This window comes from Schistocerca nitens, chromosome 4, assembly GCF_023898315.1.
Source record: "Schistocerca nitens isolate TAMUIC-IGC-003100 chromosome 4, iqSchNite1.1, whole genome shotgun sequence".
Classification (NCBI taxonomy): domain Eukaryota; kingdom Metazoa; phylum Arthropoda; class Insecta; order Orthoptera; family Acrididae; genus Schistocerca; species Schistocerca nitens.
In genome coordinates this window covers 488,111,843-488,139,604 of record NC_064617.1, presented here as the reverse complement: position 1 = coordinate 488,139,604, position 27,762 = coordinate 488,111,843, and positions in this window count along the sequence as shown.

Genomic DNA, 27,762 nt, shown 5'->3' with positions numbered 1-27,762 from the left:
TAGCGCGAGCTGGGTTTCATACGGTCGTGTCTTTTTCGAATCCCATGCTGATGCCTACAGAGTAGATTTCTAGTCTCCAGAAAAGTCATTATACTCGAACATAATACGTGTTCCAAAATTCTACAACTAATGAATGATGTTATCAGATTTATTGGTGTATGTAGTGGGCCTGACAAGAGTTGCATGTGAGTTGATATATTCCAGCGTTGCTGAATTTGTCTGAGGTTTTTCTGACTGGTCTTAGTCTTTTCTGAACTGTATTGTTTGTTCTGAATGTTATTGGGATCCCTTGCTTTTTTAAGATGTTTCCTATTCTATGTGATATTTTGTTACTGTATGTTAGTGTGTACCATCTCTCTCTTTTTTTTCTGAAGTGGTGTGGTCTTCTGTGTTGTCTGTGTGTGCTGCATGTTTTCGTTTTACCTTGTTGTTGAGTTTTGCATCAAGGCGGACTCAATTTGTGATATTACTGCTCAACGTTGACGTTCGATAGCACGGTCCGTGTGCGGACGGCTTTAGCCGTTTAGTAGTGCAGGTAGTTTTGCACCGCTATGCGGCAGACTGCTGCACGACGAAGCGGGCAGCGCAGCGTGAAGTGCGCACGTGTCGGTCGCCTGCTCTTCCTGCTTTCGAGCCGGGATGGCGGCGGGGCGGCCGGCGTTCCCCTGCGTCAGGCCGGAGCGCGGGGGCGTTAGGCAAGAGCGGCCGCTAGGAATGCCCGCCGGTTTGCTGAACCCCGCGCCGCTCGCCTCCGGTGGCTCCTCAAGGACGTCGCCGGCATGCAGAGGTTCTGCTCTGGGCCTGCACGGCCTCCTGTACCATCATAGTCGCCTCCTCGTATCCAAATACCTGGCTCATCCTGGCTTCACATATGAGCTACCGCATCCATCCTCCCGCTGACGTACGCCAGGGCAGTGAGGAGGTGCTTCTGTACCAGTCGGTTGTGTTGATTGAGCAAACTGGGATGGGCTGACATGGAGACGTGACACAACGGCATAAAGGAAGTATCGTGTTTGGACGTGGCTGTGAGCACATCGTCGCCGGCATGCAGAGGTTCTGCTCTGGACCTGCACGCCCTCCTGTACCATCATAGTCGCCTCCTCAGACCCAAAAACCTGGCTCATCCTAGCTTCACATCTGAGCTACCGCATCCATGCTCCCGATGACGCAGGCCACGACAGTGAGGAAGTGCATCTGTAACAGTCGGTTGTGTCGACTGAGCACACTGGGATGGGCTGACATGGAGACGTGACACAACGGCATAAAGGAACTATCGTGTTTGGACGTGCCTGTGACCACACCGTGAATGACCGTATCCGATTTGTTGGTGTATCAACGTAGACTGTCCAACTTGTCTACAAGGAATGGGACTTCCAACACTTGCACGTATTAACAGTTGTACAGAGATGGAACGTGATGACATTTCTACGGATCCCAGGACATTTCAGGTAGTGGAGCTCGAAACAGGGTGTACCAGAAGTAGCATACACACGCGAACAGCAAGATGGCGTAATATTATGGAACACAACCAAGTGCAAAAGTTTTGTTTTTCTGTGTAAAAAGTAGCCACACACCATCCAACGAACGTGAGTACACGAATAGCTAAGCAACAGCTAAATACACACCAAAATAACCGGTTTCCACAACACTACCACAACCCCAAGTATATACTGCTGACATACGAAGTTCACCTTTGAGTATGTTTTTACTAACAGACGCTCACATGGTTGCAGATGACATGATGTTCGCTAAGTAAAAAGACGGCAACAGAAAAAAGAGCACAGAAAATATGTCACAAACAGCGCGAATAATTGCTTAAAACATGCTGTGGCATACAATAAATAAGGTATTATGAAAGCATCAATATAAAACTATATTTCAAAAGACGATTTGTAATAATGTTTTATTGTGTTTGTAGACCCTTACCATTTTCTGCATGTTTTAGATTAAAAAAACCCACTGATGATGGTGATATATGTCGCCGAAACTAGTTTGGGATAATAAAGAAATAAAAGAATTACAAGGTGTTTTGCATCAAGGCGGACTAAATTTGTGATATTACTGATACACCAGCCTGTCCGCAACTACCTGCTTCGTACTACTGGGGAAGATAATTTCTTGTGCCAAGAAACGTGTCCGTAAATTAGTGCATTGACAAACGGCTGTGGTGCGTGGCTTTCTCCCATAGTTCTGTACCACAGTTGATCTCTGACTGGCAAGTAGTGTTCCGTGTTCTAAGAGTGAATTTTTCTGTTATATAAATTGTGTGTGTGTAATGTAGTGTGCTTGTGCTCGAAACTAATTACTGAAAAAAGGTGATTACTTAAGCCCTGTATTGCACAGTCGAGTGAACAGTGGTGTGTTGCCTAAGCTCACAGTAGACCAAAAAGGTTCAAATGGCTCTAAGCAATATGGGACTTAACATCTGTGGTCATCAGTCCCCTAGACTTAGAACTATTTAAACCTAACTAACCTAAGCATATCACACACATCCATGTCCGAGGCAGGATTCGAACCTACGACCGTAGCAGCAGCGTGGTTCCAGACTGAAGAGCCTACAACCGCTCGGCCACAGCGACCGGCTCACAATCGTCCGTTTTCAACATCTGGAAGATATGGGATGTCGAATGAATTAGTAAATTTTGACTGAACAAATTTTCCATATTACTATAAAAGTCCACTGCTCATTTACGTACCTAACTTATGAAACAGAACTCACAATACGATAAATGTTTCACACACGAGTATATCACACTGTTCACTGATGTGTACTTTGTATGATAAGAAAATAATTTACAAATTGAATGTAAACTACCTCACCTGATCACTGATTGTGTAATGACACTGTTCAGTATGTATAGTGTAACTGTATGACTATGATCCTCAACTATTCTTGCACTTACCTCGGTACAATAAAAGCTTTCACTCGGGTTTGGAGCGCAGCGAGCAGCGCCGAAGCAAAGCTAAATTAAAATGGTAAACTAAAAACGATATTCAAAAGGATGTGTGTTGCCACGTGCAATGCGGACGCAAGCAACATAAAATTTCTTCCATGAGAATAAGTTTGGGCGCCAATGTTCTACAAACGATGTTTTCAAAAACAATTCAAAGCAAAGAATCATTTTATAACTTGACTTTCACGATCGCGAACAGTACTGACTTTATACAGAAATAACTGTTTTTTTAGCAGGTCGATTATTCAAAAACTTTACCTTACACAAAGATTAACCTACCCAAAATGATATCTTTAATTTCACAAAAATGTATATTTGGGGAAGGGGAACTAACGTCCCTAGCTGTGTGCAATCCACAAGACGTGTTTCAACCAAATTACGGTACGACATTTAATTTTGCAACAGAGCGGTAACTAAGTGCCAGTATGCAAAGCTGTCGATTTGCCTTGAGTCACACCTCTTTACAAAACTCTTTCCAAAATCTGTAAATACTCTCACCATTGTCTTATTCAGTCATTTCCATCAAATACGTATTCAATATTTAGCAGCTCAATTCCAGATAAAAATTTCCTGACCACTCAGTTCCACGTTTGCTTCTCATCAAACCTCGACTAATAAGAATATCTCTTTATGAACGCCCTCAGGCAGAGATGTTTTAGCAACGAAACCCAAAAAAGGTGGTCAGCGTGGCTTGCTGTAAGATACGTGCATATCGATATATGAAAGTAAGAAGTTACCAATTTTCTTAAAAAAACAAGGTGACATAACATGCCTGACAAATGCTGTGAAGATTGGCGTTGTGTTTACGTAAAAAAGAATAAATGTAAACATCTATGAACCCCTAAAAATAATAGGTGAAATTAGCCATTATTGAACTCCAGATGAAGCAGCAAAAGAAGGGCGAAAATATCTTTCTAAATGCAAGGAGTCTTAAAAAGAAACAGGCACTACAATTTCATCAATTTACGTTGATGAAGCAGGACTACGAGTTAGTAACATATTTAGCAACACATAGGAGTGCGAAACAGTAACTGCAATGTATCAGGTGTAAATACATGGAACCTACGCAAGATCCGGCAGATTATGGAGGAATATTCTTTGTACAAAATAGTTTATTGAACAATAGCAGCAAATATTTATTTATGGATGACCACAGGGGGCCGAATGATTGAATAATGGTGTCTGGCAGGGAAAAGGGAAAATCATGTTTTTCCAGTAGTGAATCATTCTTTATGCGTGGAATGTTCTAATGACCTAGTAGTTTGGATAATTGTTTATACTTAACAAATTCTTGAGGGAAAAGACACACTATTCCATCTCTTCACGTTCTGCTAACGAACAAAAAGCGAAAACATGTGATATTTTATTTAACTATTAAAACCAACGTGCCTGTATGGAACCCTGCTTCTCTCATGATGGACTTCGAAACTGCTATCGCCCAAGCAGCTGAAGTTTGTTTCCTTAAACAGAGATTATGAGTTGCAGTTTTCATTTTAATCAATGTTTTTTGGAGACAAGTTCAGCGTTGCGACCTTGTTTCTTCCTATAGGGGAAAAAAACATTTTTACATAATAATGGTTTGATATCTAGCATATCTTCACCTAGAAATGTTGGATAATGGTTGACTGTGTATTCAGGACAGCACGTCTGAAAACCAGAAGTATCAGGATCTACACGACTATTTCTGAACCGGTGACTCGGTAACAAGCATATGCCAAAGAGATATGTGGAACTGCAGTGGAAGGCGCCGATGCACTAACAACGTCCGTGAAAGATGGAACCGAAGGACAGATATGTTAACATCAAATGTTCATTCAAATGTCGACTTATCACAAAAATCTTCTAGAAGGTGGACTCCCTTTTGACCGATTACTTTTAAATTTCTTGCTAAAAAAAGAAGGACTTAGCAATTAAGACTAACGAGAGTACTGCAAAGACTTTAAAGAGACTCTAAAATGACGGCAGTTTAAAAATCATATCTAACTTGTGTGACCTACATACAGAAATTACAGTGTGGAAGTTATGAAAAACTTAGAATTTGTTTAATGCACGACATACTCATTGGCAATCTAGTAAAAAAATTAACAGAGGACTAAATGAGACAACCTCCTCATGGTTTTCCTTGGAAACGATACAAAGTCAGCTAAATGTCAATTGCAATTTCTAAAAAAAGTCGGTAATGAAGACTGACAAGACTGTCTCAGAGACCATGACTCTTCTAAGAAATCACCACGGCATTGCCCTTGAGATATTCTGTGAATTAAAATCTATATTGATAGACACTGGACACCAAATCGTTGCAGCAGAAGCGTAGACAAATGGCATACAACAACATCCATTCACACTCCCTCCTTCTGACGACGTGTAGCAGACTACGGCATGCTGTGCTATGCTGCTGGACTTCTTAGAGTGCCTGTGCAAATCCGCTTATCCCAGCAAAAGCCCCAGGCTCCCCACAAGTGTCACGCCGTAAGAATGCTACTCCATATAAGTGTGTTCCAACCCCAAGTAATCAGCAAAGTAACACTGACTAGAAGAGAGGCTCGTAAAAAGATCCTAACCGACAAATACTGGAGATGAGTGCCACACCTTGAAAATGACAATCGGTTTCAAACCTGACACGTATCGCTGCTGCCAACGAATGCAAGGCTGTCTCAAACAGCATCCGAGTGAACGCTGTGAACCGAGTGATCATTTGAAGAATCGAACTCGACAACGTTTTGGGGTCGTTTTTCCACCAAAAACGTTTTCAGTTTTGTTGTGTTCTCGGAACTCTGTTGCTTGTCTCTAGACTTGATCCAGGTGCCAAGCCTTGGAAACATTCTTTGAAACATGTGTTAATAAATAGAGCACTGCCTTTGTACCAAGCTGTGCTTCCCTCTTGAATTCAAAAATTTAAAGATATGAGAAGTCGTGACGGTTAAAAATACTACAGTTTTAATAGTTAAATACTTAATCTTATGTTTTTGTACTTATCACTAGCAAAACATAAATTGCCTTTTTTCAAACCGTAGCTATTTACAAAATACGAGTTTATTCTTTCAAAGTAAAAGCAGCAAAGCGGTAACCACCCATTGTTAATAATGAAATTAATTTATACAACGAGCGACGTTACCGGTTTCCAAAGGAGAAGTTCGTCTTCGAGTGGCAGTTCACAGTCATATTACATTTATTGTTGTTTATATCAGTTCTTGCAAAAGAAAACAGCCAACATCTAACGCATACAAGAACAATGTAATACAAACGTGAACAACCGTCTGAAGATGAATTTGTCACCTCGAAATCGATAACGGTACAACTTGTGTAGATAAATACGTTGAGTTATTGACAGTGGTTCGTGCTTGGAACCACTCAGTAACGTTAACGTGACCATAACGACTAACTGTTGCCATTATTTCAAGATGTTCACGATTAGCATGCTGTGGGCTCTTCCATCTTCCAAGATGACAACAGCCGTGTTCACAAATCTGCAAGCATACTTTCAGGCGCCCTGTCACGCATTAAGAACAGCAGGTGAAACGTAGCTCTCAGTATTCCCGCAGCTCGGTAACTCTACGGGGTCCAGTCGAAAATGGGTGGCTTGAGCTTGATAGGGAACACCTGAAGGAAGTTATGAAGCATCTTACTCGCCGAAATGAGACGATTATTAAGGCTAGGTAAAGTGTTATAAGGTTTTTTGGTGATATGTTCTGAAAGCGTCCATTTTTTCCCAGTGTGCTTATGTAGGTAGCTATGTAACCAACAATTCGGTCAGGCCCGACAATCACGTGATACGGAGCGTCCGCCGTCTCATCCCGGCATTAGTATGCTGAGGAAACGGCTTCGTAATCATTCCAGAATGAGATTTTCACTCTGCAGCGGAGTGTGCGCTGATATGAAACTTCCTGGCAGATTAAAACTGTGTGCCCGACCGAGACTCGAACTCGGGACCTTTGCCTTTCGCGGGCGAGTGCTCTACCATCTGAGCTACCGAAGCACGACTCAACCAGGAGAGCTTCTGTAAAGCTTGGAAGGTAGGAGACGATATACTGGCAGAAGTAAGGCTGTGAGTACCGGGCGTGACTCCAGATGGTAGAGCACTTGCCCGCGAAAGGCAAAGGTCCCGAGTTCGAGTCTCGGTCGGGCACACAGTTTTAATCTGCCAGGAAGTTTCGTAATCATTGTCAGCTTTCCCACCTTGTCTTATGTGTGGTGTTAGTTGTGCTGTTACTAAAGTTTGATCTCTTGCGACCAACAGAGAAAGGAAGCACCCCCTATGATCATGCATGTTAATTAAAAGAAATAATAATGTCGCACAACAGAAGCGTCTTACTCATTGATAATTAATAGAGCAGTATGGGTACATCATCACACACATGGCATTCTAATGAGAGGATGGGTCGATTATTAATGGGAGCAAGTGGTCATTATAACAATCAGATCTATTGTCGGAAAAAAACAAAGAGTTATCCACTGTGATAAACAACTGAACATTAAATATTTGGACGAGGAGTTCTAATGGTGAACTTTTTTGAGGACAAATGAGCGGGAATGACAGATGCAAACGAATGTGGATAATAACACGAATACGAACAGTGACTGAAAGCAATGTTAGCGAATTAGAGGGAGAACATAAAAAAAAAAGGATCGAACAGCACTGAGATCGCGGAAGTCTATACTTACTGAAAGCAAATTGGGTGGCTGCGAAGTATTAAAACGGAATAATTGGCTCCTGGAGGGGGTGAACTATTATAGAGTCCATACTGAATCGCTGATGGTGCATCTTACCACACTCTTAGCTTAATGCGGGAGGCAGTGGCGGTAGCAGCTGGATGTTGAAAGTTCAGCTCTCTTTCTCAGAACTCGATTGGAAACATCCTTCTCTCTGTGACGGCCAGATTTGTCTCATCAGATGTCCAGCAGCCTCTGTCACTACTCCTCCACGGTCTAGCGTGAAGTCGTTACTCTTCACAAGCATAAAGTGAAGTGTTCTCACTCTAGACACTCTGTAACAAGGCTACATTTTGTCAGAGCCAAAATTCGCCAGCCAATACTTATCCTGTTTTTGAATGTGTTTGCTAGTTCGAGCCTTTAGTGCTCTGAGGTGGGGAGGAAAGCAGAAAACCTCTCCCACTAGATGCCACAATTTTGGAAAGGACCCGTGAGAAAGCTGACACGGAGGAACTGTGAGGAAACAGCGTGATCTTCGGAAAATGACAGTAAGAACCAAGCAAAATGCTGAATTCCAAAGCTCAAACCGAACAGTATGTCGTGGCCTCGATACGGAGGTAACGAAGATTCACACGCTAATCGCTGGGAAGCGACACGTGGCTAGAGATCTCTCATATTGCTAAAATGCTTGTGCAAGCAATACTGAGTTTAGCGAACAGAAAGCGACCGTCCCACTTCCCACCTGGACAGAATGGGACAAGGGAAATGAATGCCTGTCTATCTATCTGAGCCTACAGTTTCACCTCGGATTCAGAATATATTTACGTTATCTCACTCCTCTTCCAAGGATTCTAACTTTTAGCTAGCCAGCCTGCAGGCTTTCAACTGTACTGACACTTAACAACATTAAAAAGAAAAGTGAGCAGAAAGCAAGAAAAGAAACAGTCGCTGGAGGTACTGAATCTTGATTGCAGTTACCGTGCAGCTTCACTGATGGACTACTAGGTGAGGGAAAATGAGCATAAAATATGTTGGGTGACAATTTCAGAGAAAACTGGCCACGTAACACTTGGAGTTCTTATTTCTCATTAAAGTATCTTCTCAGTTTGTTTTCCACCAAGAAAATGTTCTTGAGCTAAGTGATATAGCCTTCCCCTCTCCTGCCCGCCCACACAGTAATTAGACAAGGAGTAAGATAACTGCAGATAAGAACTTTGCGTTAAATGTTTTCATTAAATGGGTATGGTCCACAACAGTGACAATTGTGAATGCCACAGAGTTTAATAGTTGGTGTTTCACAGATTTTCTTAACATTTTGTGTGAGATTTTTTAAAGTAACAAATATGTATTACACAACCCAAGACGAGTCAGCCAGGCAGAGTGGGTATGTTGTTCTGACTATGTACTGGTACAATGAAATCAGTCAATCAGTTTGATGCAACGGTTTGAAAGAACGGTTTCCCACTTGTTCCCGCTTTTAAACCGCAAGCATAAGGTAATTTTGAAAATATTGTTGCAAACGTCTCGTGAACGTGTTAGTATGACTTCAAGACAGTCTTATGACTGTAATATATTAGGAAAGGTTTTGTGAATTTTTGTAAGGACTTACATGTCCGTCTTCGTACCATCCTGTTCCTGAAGCCGTATTTATTGCGTTAAAAAATGGTTCAAATGCCTCTAGGCACTATGGGACTTAACATCTGAGGTCATCAGTCCCCTAGAACGTAGAACTACATAAAGCTAACTAACCTAAGTACATCACACACATCCATGCCCGAGGCAGGATTCAAACCTGCGACCGTAGCATCAGCGCGGTTACGGACTGAAGCGCCTAGAACCGCTCGGTCACAGAGGCTGGCATTTATTGCGTCCTGTGAGGACTAAGCAAGAGGCTAATAATTAAAAACACATAGACAATGGTGAGATAAAAAAGTTCCCGTACAGTCCAGAATCGGTGTGTCAGTCAGGCACTGAGGATATCGTTCCACCGACGCACCAGATTGAAGATACCCGTTTGGTAAAAATTCGTATCCTGCTGTATATCCTCGCCCGACAAGAACTGTCGATCCTTCAAGGCTTTTTAAGGGACCGAATGCGTGATAATCAACTGGAGAGTGATTATGGCTGTAGGGAAGGTTCTCTAGTGTCTCCCACCCGAATTGGCGTAACTTTTGAGTGACGACATTTGCAATATGGGGACGTGGGTTATCATGAAGCAACAGTACCCCTTGGAACTTGGAGCAGCATTCCACAACAGTGATTTTTGACAGACACGCTGCCTCATACACATTCATCATTCTCCCATGGATGTCTACCGGCGTTTGTCATTCGGCAGCCAAGTAAAGCGTAACAGTACGATTCCACGGCACAATCTACATATGTTTTGTCTGAAGCATTATCTCGATTCTGTAATCGATGGAATACAAATGGGTACACAATCGTAATTTACGATATGCTGTTCAATGACCTTTGAATATCGAATGGCACGTGCGACCTCACCTCCATGCTGTGAGGGTAGGACAGTTCAGTATTTCGTTACTTCTGAGTGGAAATCCCATCTGCAACGTTGCATTCCTCCGACATGTCGAACAGGGCACTATACGACCTACTAGTGTGGCCGTTGCGCGAGGCGAACGCCAATCTACTTTTCCAATTAGAGTGAGTGTTCAAACGTAGTATCGCCAACTTCTATACACTTAGTGATCCACTTTTCAAATGACCACACACAGGACAGATGCCTATGTGCCGTTATGACAGCACACGTGTTTCTGATGGTTTCGACTATGTCTTCACGGTCTGTTGGCACTTGTTGGTACATCTTATCTTTTAAATATCTCCACAGAAAGAAAACCGTCGACGTCAAGTCCGTCAACATAACGGGCCATTTAATAGGGCCACCTCTGCCGATCCACCGACAAGTGTAAACACGGTCTAATACCTCCCGTGCTTCAATTACGTAATGCGCTGGACAACTGTCACGTTGAAACCTCATACGTTGTCGAGCGCCCAGGGCAACATTCTGCAGTAGTACCGTAGTTCCCTTTTCTAAAACGTTCGATATTTGAGTCCATTCGACGTGCCGACGATAAAATACGGACGAATGAGTTTGTTCCCAATGATGCCACAGCATACGTTAACCGACCAAGGACATTGATGGTCAACTTGATGTAACCAGTGGGGATTGTCCACACTCCAGTAATGCATTTATGCCGGTTAACGGTACTGTGGATTGTCAGTGTGGACTCATCGGAAAATAGTACATCGGAAAGGAGGCTGGCGTCGTTTCCGTTTTTTGACGTCCCCATTCGTAAAAAACTACACGGCTGTGGAAATCGGCGCCATGAAGTTCTCGTTGCGGCGATACATGTTGTGGATGATATTTAAGACGATGCAGTATTGTGACAGTACTACCTACGGACATACCGGAATCGCGGTGTAATTGCCGTGTGCTTATCCACGGGTTGTGGTGCACTGCCGCTAGTACAACTATTTAATTAGCTTCTCCTGTAAAACGTTTGTTTCATTTCCTTTTACCGGTCTGAACGATGCCATCAGACATAAAGGCATTCAAACATTGTTAAAGAACGGAAGAGAGAGAACTTTCTCTGGAAAACGGTCGGCATACAAGGCAAGAGCAGCCTCAACATTTCTCCTACATTCTCCGTAAATCAGTATCATTTCAATTTTTTCTTCTGAGATTGCAGCATTCATCGTTAATTTGCAGTCTGGTCTCCAAATGACAGGCGGGTGTGCGGGCAATAAACAACGCGCAAGTATTACGATGATGTTTGGTTTGTGGGGCGCTCAACTGCGCGGTCATCAGCACCCGTAAAAAGTCCCAATTTTTTCACGGTCCAATTTTTTTCACAGACCAGTCCATCCATTGTCACGAATGTTGTTGATGATGGAATGATGAGGACAACACAAACACCCAGTCACTGCGCAAGTATTGTAACGTAGATAAGCGCTACCTGTTCTACGTCTGCACGATACGTGATCCTCTATTGCAGCGTACATCCTGTTATGATATGTCGTAGTACGTTACACGGCCACGATAGTGCGTCGAGTCGTCTCTTGTTCGATATGTCGGAGGAATACAATGTTGCAACTGGGGTTTCCAGTTAAAAGTTATGAAATACTGGCATGCTCTACCCTCGAAGCATGGCGGTGGGATCCCACGTGCCACTGGATAGTCAAGGGTCATTGAGTAGCAGGTCGTAAATTACTACTGCGTAGCCATTTGTATTCCTTCTATTACCACGCCCTCTGTGGAGAAACGAAGGAAATGCTTCGGACAAAATGTTCGTAGATATTGCCGTAAAATCGTAATCTGCAATAAAAAACGGAGGTTCCCATTGAAGATTTCAAAGCTGTTCCCCACCACCCACGCACGGGGCGGGATGGGGGACGTCGAGTGTGGTATCGTTGGATGTCCCCCTCCGAGACAAACAAAGTGGAATCATAACTTTTTTTGATCCGATGTGTAGTTTTGGAGATGTTTCAATGTCTTGAGTTGAAATGACCACCCTGTAAACTGCAGCAATGCCCTCAAGCAGAAACCTTTAGGTCGCCCCTTATACATAAAAATAGAAAAGTAATTATATGGGCGATATCGCTTTCCGCACATCCCACCTCATGGGAAATCTATTAAAGCAGTTTAAATAAATGTTCCCATTCTTTAAGGGGGTGCCTTAGTATGTGTCGCATATTATCTCTTGTCTGTGGAAATAACGTGTAATACAGCAGATTGGGCTTAAACGAAGGGAACGCACATGTATGCATGGAAGTCATGTAGAGACATGCTATACTCATCTGATGATAAAGATGGAAGTCCCCGAAACAAGTCATGGACAGAAAATTGTGTAGCTGCTGAACCATCATCTTGCCAGATATGTCTTTCTCATATTGTACACCTTGCTCCGATCACAAGTAAAACGAGAAAACACAAACTAGACTGATATTAGTTGAAGGAAACATAACTACGATTTCAAGGAGGTCTATATGAGTTTATTAAATGGAATCAATAACAGGATGCAGGAATTTTAAAGAGATTGATAAGCATATACTGAATATTAATTTGTAATTGAATTACAAGGTATTACTGTGTAACGCATCTGATTGTCGTCACGATTCCATGTTTTAAGTTATTTTACATAGTTTCGAAGAATTGTGCGTCTGGGCATTGTTGCCATTTTCCACGTGTATTTTTTCTGTGTAAATAGGTGACGCGATGAATATACACAGATTTGTGTGTCCTTAGTTCAGTTGTCTTCCTTACTACCACTGTAGTAAAATAAGAGAAAAATGTGGAACAAGAAAGGAATATTACGTCTGAAGCCAACTGGACTGGCACGAATACAACACATCACGCACAAAATTACGCATATCATTAAAAAATAACGTGAGCATTATAGAATATTGGATGAAGAAGGAATACCCATTTACAGCTCTCACATGTATTTGCAATGTTTTATCCAACATAAAGTTAAAGAAGGTTATTATCCTGTGGTATCCATATCAAATAAGTTCTATGTACGTAACACGGCATCTTAGAAAACATGTTTGGTGTGCAGCTAGCCGTTCAGAGGTTCGTTCCAGTATTGTTGTGGTTTAGACCGAGATTTTCAACAAATTCATTTGAAGACTGTTTCCTTAGGATCTCGTGAGGCATTTTGCGTAGACTCCGTGCTACCCATATATTTATTTATTGCTGTGGCTGCTGTTATTACATCATTGTGTATTACGCGTCTGACATTCAGTATTCTTTACATTGACATTCGTATAACGTATTGCAGTACAAGGGAGTTAGCTGAACGAATAGCAGTTACGTAATATTTAAATGGGTTCATTCCTGAGCCTGAAGAAAATCTGTTAAATTACTTATAGTTTAGTTTCTCTTGTTTTTGCTCCTATGCGGCAAGAGCTCTATTGACATTTTGTGTAATTCTTATTTTTATTTTTACCGTGTATTTCCCTCACTGGAGGTACTGATTATGTATTTATTAATTTATATTTCCCCGAGTCTATCATGTGAAAGCTATTTTCCATATTATATTGTGAATTCTGTCAAGACTGGAAAAAGGAGGAAAGAAGATTACTTTCTTACGTCCTGTAGATGACAAACCTAGAACCTAAGAAGATGCTTATCACTCCAAAAAGATCTTTTGTGTGTGTTTTTTGTAAATGGTTTGTTTGGAGATCGCTGGTGTAATATATTGGGTAGTCTGTGCACATTCCTTTCAAACGATTTAGGGTTACTAGAGACTACTTTTGTCTCTAGCGCCGTACCAGTCACCAAATTCTACGAAGCACTGTCTTATATAGAAATGAGGGCTGCGGATACCGCTGCAGTGTTGTGGCAGCCTCACCGTTCCCAGTGCCGTTGCACTGTGCGGACGAACCTATCGAGTAACAGTCACAGACGCGAGACGTGTGCGTAGCGGAGTTCCGATATAGCGCAAAGTCCAGACTGCGTGTCCCTTACTGCTGGTTGATACTGTTGCCAGCTAACCTCATCGGACTATAAGTAAGCTGTCCCTAGAGAAATCATTAGAAGCATAATTGATTACCGTGTAATTCCACCTCTGGATTTCATAACCACCTGGATCTGGTTACCTAGCGAGTCCAAAAGATTGTGCATGTACTTCGTATCCGGGTTACGCCACTCGCTGCCGATATGATCACCAAACTGGCGGACGCTGATGTCGGTGTTTTAACCGCGGTTCTAACATGTCCCATAGATTTTCTGTGGGGTTCAAGTCTGGTGATTTTGCAGGTCAGGACTACGTGGCGACTTTAACACCAGTCAGTTAATTTTCCATTTCGATTGCATGGGCCAGTTTCATTATTTAACTTCTCATGCATTTCTGAACGAAGGTAGAGGGTAGGAGAAAAATGTACGAAGCCAAGGTAACACAGAAGGCAACCAATTCTTCAATTCAAATACTGTCTGTGTGTTCATTTCTATGAAAGCCCTTTCATCATATTTTACGACCTGTTTTAGATCCAGTATTACTTTATGTACATCAACATAGTGGCTGCCACAAGGGTTATAGATAACTGCAATGGTGAAGTAGGAAGTTTGTAGTGGATTCTCTCTCTTTGCAAAGAAATGATCTATGAACTCTTCCGAGTTCCCATATTACGTATTTATTGTCTCTATTGCATCTCGCTAGGGCGAGGGCGGTATTTTAACTCATTTACTATAGAATTAACACATGTATAATTTATTCTAATATTTCATTCCAATAGAGAACGATTTTTACGTAACAAACGCCCGCCAATGGTTCGTATGAGAAGTGGGTATCACATGATTTATACAGACGCTTTAAAATAAAAATAAAAATTCACAAACCCAATCTACCCTCGTATGCACAGCACAGAAATACCTAAGAGGAGATGAGAAAGACCGTAACAGTTTGTGTTATGTTCTAACGCTTCGTCAAGGGATCATTTGGAAATAGTTATGGCTAGTCTGCGAGTTATAGAGTATAGGCCCGAAAATATGCAGTAAAATATGTTATCCGACATATTCTTGAATCAGTGAACCTCTGAAGTGGATATCTACATCGAAATAGATGGACTACAAACAATTGCGAGGTCTATGGCAGATGGGACTTAACTTTATGCAAACGAACAATTTCGACAATGTACTCAAAACGTACGTAAACTACAAAGTTACAATAATATCCAGTAATTTCGTTTAGGTAACTGTTGAAGCAGGAAGCAGGTTTTAAATTCTGAGGCATATCCAAAGGCAGATGCGAACTCTGACAACAATTTACTGGTTATGAACTGTGTTGGGTATTGCCCACTTGTCCAATTCCGCGCTCCATTGGCCGACGTTTCCTCACCACCTTCTCTGGTCTTCTGTTCGTCTTCGTTCTGGCGCTTGTGGTTACGCCAGAACAAACTGTAGATTAAAACGGAACAAACTGCAAAAGGGTATGAATTTAAGAACACGGGACCTGGGTAAACTGAAAGAACCTGCGGTTGTAGAGAGCTTCGGAGGGTGCGTCAGGGAACGATTGACAAGAACAGGGGAAAGGAATACAGCAGAGGAAGAACGGGTAACTTTGAGAGATGTAATAGTGAAAGCAGTAGAGGATCAAATAGGAAAAAAGACGAGCGATAATAGAAATCCTCGAATAACACATGAGATACTGAATTTGATTGATGAAAGGACAAAATATAAAAATGCAGTAAATGAAGCAAGCGAGAAGGAATAAAAACGTCTCAAAAATGAGATCGAATGGAAGTGCAAAGTGGGTAAGCAGGAATGGCTAGAGGAAAAATGTAAGGATGCAGAAGCATAAAACTAGGGGTAAGACAGATGTCGCCTACAGGGCCTTTGGAGAAAGAGAACCAACTAAATGAATATCATGAGCTCAGATGGAAAACGAGACCTAAGCAAAGGAAGAAAAACGGAGAAAGATGGAAGAAGTACACAGAGGGCCTGTACAAGGACGATGTACTTGAGGGCAATATTATGGAAATGGAAGAGGACGTAGATGAAGATGAAGTGGGAGATATGATACTGCGTGAAGAATTTGACAGAGCATTGAAAGACCGAAGTCGAAACAACGCCCGGGAGTAGACAACATTCCACTAGAACTACTGATGGTCTTGTGAGAGCCAACCAAGGGACAACTCTACAATCTGGTGAGCAAGATGTGTGAGACAGGCGAAATACCCTCAGACTTCAAGAAGAATATAACAATTCCAATCTCAAAGCACGCAAAAGTGCCGAAAGACTATGTGGAATGGACTACACTAATGTCTGAAGTAGTGCTAGAGGGAACGGACACCATAAATCCTGCAGGGATGTCATTAAATTTGCAAGAATACGAGGAGGTGGAGATCTCTTCTGAACAGCACATTGCAAAGCATTCCAGATATGCTCAATAATGTTCATATTTTGGGAGCTTGGTGGCCATCGGAAGTGTTTAAACTCAGAAGAGTGTTCCTGGAGCTACTCTGCAGCAATTCTGGACGTTTGGGGTGTCCCATTGTCCAGCTGGAATTACCCAAGTCCGTCGGAATGCACAATGGACATGAATGGATGCAGGTGGTCAGACAGGATGCTTATTTTCATGTCATCTGTCAGAGTCGTATCTAGACGTATCAGGGGTCCATATCACTCAAAATGCACACGCCCCACACCATTAAAGAGCCTCCACCAGCTTGAACAGTCCCCTGGTGACATGCAAGGTCCATGGATTCGTGAGGTGTTTCTATACCTGTACACGTCCGTCCACTCGATACAATTTGAAACGAGATTCATCCCACCAGGCAACATATTTCCAGTCATCAACAGTCCAATGTCGGTGTTGACAGGCACAGGCGTAAGCTTCATTTCGTGCAGTCATCAAGGGTACACGAGCGGGCCTTCGACTCCGAAAGCCCATATCAATGATATTTCGTTGAATGGTTCGCAAGCTGACACTTGTTGATGGCACAGCACTCAAATGTGCAGCAATTTAAGGAAGAATTGCACTTCTGTCACGTCGAATGATTCTCTTTAGTCGTTGTTGGTTCCCTTCTAGCAGGATCTTTTTCCGGCCGTAGCAATGTCGGAGATTTGATGTTTTACCGGATTCCCGATATTCATGGTACACTTGTGAAATGGTCATACGGGAAAATCACTTCATTGCTACCACAGATATGTTGTGCCCCATCATTCGTGCGACAACTACAAACTCACTTTAATCTTGATAACCAGGCATTTTTGCAGTAGTAAGCGATCTAACAACTGCGCCAGACACTAGTTGTGTTATACAGGCGTTGCTGATCGCAGCGCTGCATTCTGCTTGTTTATGCATGCCTATACCAGTATTTTTGGGGCTTCAGTGTATCGTAACTGATAGTCATTCCAGCACATGTTTGTCTCTGTTAGACACTGATACATACATTTTGCAAATTAAAGGATATGTTCTACCGTGTTTGGGTACGAAATACAACAATGGTGCTTATTATGAAAGGATATTTTCTACCGTATTTGGGTACGAAATACAGCAATGGTGCTTATTCTGCACGTTTAAACGTACTGTTGTCAAGTCACTCAGTGTTTCTGGCTATTGCCTAATACAGTTTGTAATGTTAATGTCTGTCACCATGGAGAAAGCTTGTTCGACGTCTGCAGTCCCATGCAGCAAGACTAGTACTATTTTTACTAGTTTGGCATTATTTGAGAAGACGTACTGTTGATCAAAGTTTGTTATTTCATATACTGCACTCCAGAATCCGATGCTAATCTTTGAGTCTAACGCCTCTTTATCTCTACCAGAAAAGTGCACCTGCAGTTTAACTCTTTGACAGCTTCGTGTTTATTGACCTTACTGTCATAATTCTCGCAAGTTCTGTTGTATCACATACTTTGTCTGTATCGTGATTAAGGACAATTTTTGGATTCACAAAACACATGTTCTTATATAATTTGTTAAATTGTTGTTATCTGGAAATCTCTTCTACTCACCACGCTCTTTTGCTAGAATTTCACACAAATTACCCTGAACTGCTCTTTCTACCTCTCACTGTAGTATTTAGGCGCTTCTACTGTTTGTTCCCCCACATTTACGTTATCAAAAAATGGTTCAAATGGCTTTAAGCAACATGGGACTTAACATCTGAGGTCATCAGTCCCATATACTTGGAACTACTTAAACCTAACTAACCCAAGGACATCACACACATCCATGCCCGAGGCATGATTCGAACCTGCGACCGTCGCAGCAGTGCGGTTCCGGACTGAAGGGCCTAGAACCGCTCGGCCACAGCGGCCGGCATTAACTTCTTTTTTATCGAGCTACACATTAGGGTCAAATATATTTAAATTGTCTAACTTCATGTCCTTGCTGAGGAAGGAAGATTTGATGGTACTGTCTTCCAGTTTCTGATAAATCTTCTACTCTTTGGATACAAACTGAAGCGTCAAAGAAAGTGGCATAGGCATGCGTATCCAAATACAGAAATACGTAAACTGGTAGAACACGGCGCTGCGGTCGACATCGACAACGCCTATATAAGGAAAAAAGTGTGTGGCGCAGCTGTTACATCGGTTACTGCTGATACAATAGCAGGTTATCAAGGTTTAAGTGAGTTTGAACGTGGTGTTATAGTCGTCGCACGAGTGATGGGACACAGTATCCCCGAAGTAGCGATGAAATGAGGATTTTCCAGTACGATCATTTCACGAGTGTAGCGTGAATATCATATATCCGGTAAAACATCAAATCTCCGACATAACTGCGGCCGGAAAAAGATCCTGCAAGAAGGGGACCAACGACGACCGAAGAGAATCGTTCAACGTGACAGAAGTGGAACCCTTTTGCAAACTGCTGCAGATTTCAGTGTCACCGTGCAAACCATTCAACGAAACATCATCGATATGGGCTTTCGAAGCCAAAAGCCTACCCGTGTACCCTCGTGACTCCACGACACAAAGCTTTACGCCTGGGTCCAACAAAACCGACATTGGACCGATGATGACTGGAAACTTGTAGCCTGATCCGACGAGTCTCGCTTCACATTGTATCTAGCAGATGGACGTGTACGGGTTCGGAGACAACCTCATGAATCCATGGACCATGGGTGACCAAGCTGGTGGACCCTCTGTAATGGTGTGGGGCGTGTGCAGTTGGAGTGATATGGAACGTCTAGATACGACTCTGACAGATAACACGTACGTAACCAACCTATCTGATCACCTGCATCCACTCATGTCCATTGTACATTCCGACGGACTTGGATAATTCCAGTAGGACAACGCGACATCCCACTGGAACACTTTTCTGACTTTAAACTCCTCCGCTGGCCATCGAACTCCACAGACGTCAAAATTATTGACTATATCAAACCTTGCAACGTGCTATTCAGAAGAGATCTCCACCCCGTCGTACTCTAACGGGTACTCAGCCGTACAGGATTCATGGTGTCAATTCCGTCCAGCACTACTTTAAACATTAGTTGAGCCCATGCCACGTCGTACTGCGGCATTTCTGCATGCTCGCGCGGGTCCTACACGGTATTAGGCAGGTGTACCAATTTCTTTGGCCCTTCAGTGTAGATACTGTAAAAAGACTTGCCGTGATTAGAACATCGCATTGAAGATAAGACTTTTTGTAGCGATTTTGAAGTTCAGAAAAGATCACATTTCCTACAGCATTCTTGTCTCGAATATTGTTTTTTTTTTTCCGCATCTCGTTCAAGCTCACCCCCTATATTCCCTTTTCTTCTTTTATGTTGAATAGCCAGTATAACTACTCAATATTTAGCAGTATTACACCTTTAACGTTAGTGTATCCAAGTTACACGTATCCGATTCACACGACTTGTTCTAATGAATTGATTTAATGACATATTCTTATCTTATCGTGTGTTAAATGGCGCTTTAATTAATGATTCCGATTATTATTGTCGACTGCCAACTGCAGGGGGCATCTTTCTCTTTATGTGATGTCTTAAAATGCTATCGTCTCTGCTGGAGCTGTACAAAAGGTGCACAGTACTTATTAAATCTATATTAGTCTGTAAATTACTAACGTTTAAAATGAACATCATAGTGAGCTAAATATTTTTTTTTACTTTGGAACAGAAATTTAGGGGGGTTTTACTTTGAGCCAAAGCAAGTTAATTACGCTACATTTTTAACAATTTTAGAATTCTGCAGTTACATCTCGAAGATCAAAAAACTCCGCTACGCGGTGCTGATTTCTGGTACGGATAGCGACAGTGAAAGTAAGTTTTTCTTATCCTGGAAAAAAGTCAAGGCATAAATAGCCACATACATCTCGCTTACTGCAATGAGCGTAAACGTATCTTTTATTACACAAATTAAGTAACTGTTTGTGTGATTGACTTCAACTGCCTTCCACAACGCGTTTCAAGAGATTGTTCCAGACCAAGTCTTAATTAAAAACGATCAAGTTATCATACGTCGTGGCTGAAATGAAACTGACTGAATAGCTGAAAATACAGTCCATCTAAAAGCTGTCGTTTTGTTTGCTTAGAGTTTAGTGCGTTACCTTTCTACTGAATACAGTGGCCACTGCTTTCCATCATTTGCACACTCCAACAAGAAGATCAATGCTACATCTTCAATGTTTTTCTGAAATCTACGCGGAAGAGAGATAAGGCTTATTTACTGAATTGGCTTGTACCCACCATGTTTTTTTTTTCTCTCTCTCTTTTTAATTCTGAGTTTTACAAGTTTTCCGGGAGGTTCTGGGTGTTTGTCTACAGTATCAAGGATGCGTTTATTTCACGCAAGTCTGATTCTTGTATTATAAGAGGTTCGTTTGTTCCATCTAGCTGCTAAGTGAATGTTTATGAATTTCGCTGTCTAATTCGGAAGACGTTTGTTAGCTGAATTCGTATGCTGACTAGATGTTTTACGCATTTTTGTGTCCACATAATCCCTCTGATGCATCATCAGTTGGTACTGTAGCTGTCCCGGTATCAGTCACGCGAGAACTCGCAAAACTGATTTCCCTATACGAATCACTCATTCTGAAAGATAGTGTAGGTATGACTTTCTCCACATGTACCAAGACTGACTGTATGCTCCTTGTCGCCAAAAAGTACGACAGTCTGTCACAGGCGCACGCAAAGTCGGCCAGCTTTAACGGCGACCATCACCAACCAGTGCATGCTTTGGATACGACCTACTGTATGTAACAGTTCACAGTCTCTGTGGTCGTTAGAGATGCAACACAAGCTTGAACTAGGAAGGGGAAGAAGAAAAGTACGGTTCGTTACAGGTTCTTTTGTAAGCACCAAAGCGTCACGGAGATTATCATCCAACTCCAGCGGCAGATGCCATAACAGAAGAGGCGTTCTGCATCACGGTGCGGTTTATTGTAAAGTTCCGAGAACGTACGTTCCTAGAAGATTCAACAAACACATTGCTTCCTCCTATGTACCACGGACGCTAAATAAGTAATGGAATACTTTTTTCTGAAAGCAGGTTCGCTTTATTCAGGATTTCAGTACATCGTATTTTTATATGAAGATGGTATCTGTTCTTTCACACGTACTGCTTCTTAGGTACCGGCGTAAAAGAATTTATTTCTTCCTAAGTTTCTCCTTTCAACGATATTTTTACGGAACTTTCCTATTTTCTGAATCTCATCATTTTTGTTTTTCCTATCTGTGTGCTCATTACATATTCTGTTCCCTCTTTTACTTTCCTTTCTATCAGAAATTGTTGTCCTTCCTCTGACGCAGCCAACGCTATTTAATCATCTACATACTTGTTTGTTTTTTTTTCTTTTTTCCTACAACTATGAAAATTTTGATTTTTTCTAACACTTGGTCCGTTATTAGGGCGTATACTGCTACTAAAATGCTCTCAGTTCTTTTTCGCGATGTGTTTCATCTTTTATGTTAATACTGGCATAATTTTCACTAGCAAACCTAGATATTCCTTATTTGTATCTAACACCAGTACCAAATTAATTTAAGACCTCTTCTATGATACGGTAGGTGTACCAAAACAAAATATTTCCTCTTAAATAAATAATTATTTCTTTCATATTGTTTCCAGATAATTTAATGTCTAAAGTCATTAGATGGAACATGTTTGATGAAACCTAAAGTATAAATACAGTTGAAATAGACGAGTAATCTCGTCTACAAGATGAAAATCTCCCACACGGTAACTGAGGAAGAATAACAGCAAATAATTCAAATCTTTACGAGGACTTTTTCTCTCTGAAAACCCCACAAAATGATGAAAGGAAAAAGTTTATCGCTCCCTCCATTTTCGCTTTTCATGCAGTAAAACTGCAGTACGAAGAATGACTTTTTAAATTATTACTTCTTCACTACTAACTCTATTCGTGACAAGTTTTGCAGACAATATTCACATATACTACTGAAGGTACAAGCAAAATTATATTATTGTACGACAGGAGATATGACGTCAGGAGATATGACGTCAAACCCTGAGGTACGTGGAAAACTTTTGCATCATCCAAGACGTTTTAATTGATTACTTAATTACTACTAGCTCTATTCGCAACACTTTGCGCATACGGTATCCACGTATGTCGCTGAGTGTATCTACGAAAATATATCACTGTACGACATGCATTTCAGAATACATGACACCAAATACTGAGGTGTAAGAAAAACTATGACATCATAAATGACGTTCTGATTTATTACTTCTTTACTATTAACTCTGTTCGTAATACATTTCGCAGACAGCATCCACATATGCCGCTGAATACACCCGGAAAAATATACCACTGTACGACACATAGTTCAGCAGATATGATGCCGTACACACTGAGCTGTGTGGAAAACTGCCACATCACGCAAGACGTTTACTTCTAGTAATTCGTTGTTGCTAACTCTTTTCGTAACATATTTCCCAAACAGTACGTTCATATACCACTGGATGTACCTGCAAAATTATATCACTGTACAGCACATAGTTCAGGAAATACGATGTCATAAACATTCAGCTGCGTGAAAATGGTGCTGCAGGGCGAAATTCGCCAGAGACACAGGTAAAGTGTGTTACAAAAACGTGTAAAATATTTTAAATACACGTGAAATATATTTGACATCTGCGCACGTGGGCAAAGCCATGGTAAGAAGATCATCTTAAACCCCTGCAACGATTTCAAACAAATATGGTACACATATTAGTTACTATACAGAAAGAAATACTGTGCCTCCTATAGGGGCGGTGGAGAGAGAGGGTGCGTGGGATGAGGAGACAGACAGACAGCAATGGGGAATGAAGAGATGGACAGACAGCAAGGGGGAAGAAGGAGATAGGCACAGATAGGGAGGAGGAGAGGATGGATACAGAGAGTGAAAAAGGGTAGAGAAGCAGATGGGCAGAGAAAGGAAAGAGGAGAAGATAGAGGAAGAAGAGAGGAGGCGATGACTATGAAGAGGGACATGAATAGGCAGGAGAAGGATATGGAGAACGACAGGGGGAGAACAGGATAGGCAGGGAGAGGGGCAGGAGGAGAAGGACAGAGAGAAGCCATAGGAGGGCATCGACAAAGAGGAGGCGGAGGAAGAAATGGAATTATAAGGGTAAGAAGGAGATGGACAGAGGGGAAAGGTGCCAATAGACAGAGGGGTGAGGAGCAAGTGGACAGAGAGAGGGGGAGAAGGAGATGGACAGACAGATGAGCAAGAGAAGAAGGATAGAGAGTGGTGGGGTGGATGAGGTAGACAGACACAGGGGTTGGATGAGGTGGTCAGAGAGGGGGTGAAAGAGGAGATGGGCAGAGAGAGAGGGAATGAGCAAATGGACTAATAGAAAACAGGAATAAGTATATACCTGGGCGAGGGTGGGTACTCATCTATTACCATAACAAAAGTTTAGTCATCTGAAGATGGGCTTGATTGGTCGAAACTGGTCATGGCAGTAAAATAGAGCTTTTTAACTGTACTTGTGGTTGATTGTTTTGTTTACTAATAATCCTCACTATTCGCTATGAGTTTCTGGGAACCAGCTTTCGTCCACTGGCAGCCAGCTTCCTTGTGACGCCTACAGCGCAGAACTGGATGCTGCCCGTTTCGTGGCCGCGGTGTGCCGGTTCTACCAGCAGGGCTGATGTAGAGATCGCGATCGCTGCGCTGCCTCCGCCTGCAGCGGCCACTTTTGGACAGGAAATGCCTCTCGTGCCTCCCTGGCTCTCGCCTGCGAAAGCGGCCACTGCGTTCGCTGCCACCATCGAGGCCGTGTCGAGAGCTGCAGACCACAACCCACTGATGTGCCACAGGTCTAACGAAATGGTCTAAATAAATGGACGCGTATTTCGACTTAGATGTCAACACGCAGTAGCGACCGACAAAATAACGATCAACGTTGCGACCCGCCCGTTAAACCGACTCCGTTTATAGCGCACTGGCTAAGAGCACACTTTCAAAATTTTTCTCCCCGTGTTCAAATCGAGTCTTGCATTTTCTTGCCTTTTGTTGTCGCGGAAGAATGTGACATCATAATTTTTTGTGGCATTGTGAGATGCAATGAAATTAGTGGAAAAGAAACTAAATATACCCAATCTGATTGAGAACAGTTTTTATTGTCACAACTGACACGGAATGACATCTTCCAGAAAACTGGAACCAATAGTTTTCTTTTGTCTTCAAGAAGTTAATGACAAATTTTGTCCTTGAGTCCATCAAGAAATAAACCACTTAAAGAAACAACATCAGAATGTGCACGCAACATCCACTAAATCTGGAAAGCTCACAAAAGAAATCTGTCATCAGTTTCTGGACAAAGTTTGGCCACCTTACCTCTAAAAATGAAACTGTTTCTGTATGTTATTGACTAGTGGGGTGAACAAATGATCCGTCCTTATTACTATGTTTTGTTTGTCAATGAAATCGGATTACAGACATGTTCATTTAAAGTAATTCCGCCAAAGCGTATGCGGTTATGTAAATTCTGCAAGGCACACTTTTACTGACATATGAATAATTACAGAAGTGCCCTAGTGTCATCGTACAGCAAAGGGAAATGACAAGTACAAGCGGTACAATTAAAACTTGACCCATAATCAATGCAGGCTCCAACTTTCAAGAAAATGTCTAAGTATACGCGAAATTATCGGGAGATCGGAAGGTGTTTTCCGAACGATATTCAGTCCGGAATAAGTGGCTATAGTATAAGTGTCATCGCACGTTGCTCGTGGTGTTCGGAATTATCATGCTATGAATGTTCTGAGGAATGCACTCGTTCTCTCGAAGCAGAAAAGTAAAATACAAAGCAAAAATTGAAATACTAGAACATTCAGGTTTTTAGTTTTCAGTTACTCTTAATTACATAAGATTACATGAGATTTGTCATGATATATATTTTCGTACTATTTGAAATTCTTATTTCTTTCGTCAATAATTCCATTTTATCTTACGAAGTCGCAAAAATATTGATGTGACGTACTTCCGCCATAACAAAAGTAAAAAGAACATAAGATTGAATTTCAATACGAGACGTAAAATTCCGAAACTATGTTCTTACCCACTGCGCTACCAAAGCACTTTGGTTTAGGCTGCTTGGATGGACTGATGAATTCACGTAGAAAGTTTGACTGTCATTTTCTCGAAAACTATGAGTGTAGGCACCTAAGCTTAAATAGGTGTCCATTTATTTTCCATTTTCTTTCGACATGCCTGTGGCACGTTGCCCTTGTAGGTCATACTCTTGTAAGGCTTACTTTTTTTTTTTACAGAGCATGGAAAGGTAAATATTTATCAATTTATCATACATTTGCACGTCTTGGTATGACCAGCTATCCGTGATCTGTTTCTAATTTTATCACAAATCGCTCTAGGTTGTATGTGTCTGTCGCAGGATATTGCATACGTAGGGGGTATGGGGGTATAGACACGATGTCTGAGCAGACTGTTACAGACCTATAGGTAATGAAAACGGTAGGACGTCGCCAATTAACCAGCCTTAAACACGTGATGATAATCGCTGCAAGATGCGTGTGCCATAACATTTCCGAAATTGCACAAGAATTTTGGTTTTCGCGATCGATAGTGTTTAGTGTGAATGCTTATTATCGCAGTGTCAAAGTTTTCACATGCGTCAAAGGCGGCACAGAATAGCCACAAGTGTTGGACAAACGGATGCCGCATCGCTTCCGCACCTATGGGGCGAACGACGCAACACTGCCAGTTAGAGCGCCTGCGAAATGAAAACGAGGCTACAGGAGCCCATTTCTACCACAACTGTACGGAGACAAGGACACTGCGTAGGCCTCCGACCGATTCGTGCCACAATGCCTTCTATTAGTTTCAGGCAGTCAGTGTTTGGTGGATGAGGGAAAAAATGGTTCAAATGGCTCTGAGCACTATGGGACTTAACTGCTGAGGTCATCAGTCGCCTAGAACTTAGACCTAATTAAACCGAACTAACCTAAGGGCATCACACACATCCATGCCCGAGGCAGGATTCGAACCTGCGACCGTAGCGATCGCTAACTACTTAAACCTAACTAACCTGAGAACATTACAAACATCCATGCCCGAAGCAGGATTCGAACCTGCGACCGCAGCGGTCGTGCGGTTCCAGACTGTAGCGCCTAGAACCGATCGGCCACCTCGGCCGGCGATAAGGGAAAGCTGGCACACTTATAGAACGACAAAATGTTTTTATATATTTGACGACGTTTCAGCAGAGAAATGTATGTACCTTGATCCCTAATTCCGTCTAGTTATAGTTAAATAAATAAATAATTTAGTCACCCTATGGTAGTGGCACGAAGAGTAACACAGTGTAAGAGTTTTAGCCGAACTTGTACTTCGTAGCTTAAACAAATTCAGCGACCGTTCTACATATTTATAGCCAAGCAGAACGTTTTTCGAGTCAGTGCCAAAGGCAATTGAGAAACACGTTTATTACTAATTTCAGTATTCTGCCATTATCTGAAAATATTACGAACTAATTCAAATACCACGACTACAGTAAAAGACTGAAGCGCAAAGGAAACTGATATAGGCATGCTTTTTGAAACACAGAGATATATAAACAGGGAGAATACGGTGCTGAGGTCGGAACGCCTATATAAGACAACAAGTGTCTTGCGCAGTTGTTAGATCGGTTACTGTTGCTACAATGGTTGGTTATCAAGATTTGAGTGAGTTCGAACATGATGTTATAGTCGGCGCACGATCGATGGGACACAGTATATCCGAGGTAGCGATGAAGTCGGGATTTTCCCGTGCGACCATTTCACGAGTGTACCGTGAATACCAGGAATCCGATAAAGCATCAAATCGCCGACATCGCTGCGGCCGGGTAAAGATCCGGGAAGAACGAGACCAACGACGACTGGAGGGAATCGTTCATTGTGACAGAAGTACAACCCTTCCGCAAATTGCATCAGAATTCAATGCTGGGTCATCAACAAGTGTCAGCGTGTGAACCATTGAAGGAAGCATCATCGATGTGGGTTTTCGGAGCCGAAGGCCCACTCGTGTACCCTTGATGTCTGCACGACACAAAGCTTTACGCCTCGTCTGGTAACGTCAACACCGACATTGGACTGTTGATGACTAGAAACATGTCACCTGATCGGACTAGTCTCGTTTCAAATTGTATTGAGTGGATGGACGTGTACTGGTATGGAGACAACCTCATGAATCCATGGACCCTGAATGTCGGCAGGGGACTGTTCAA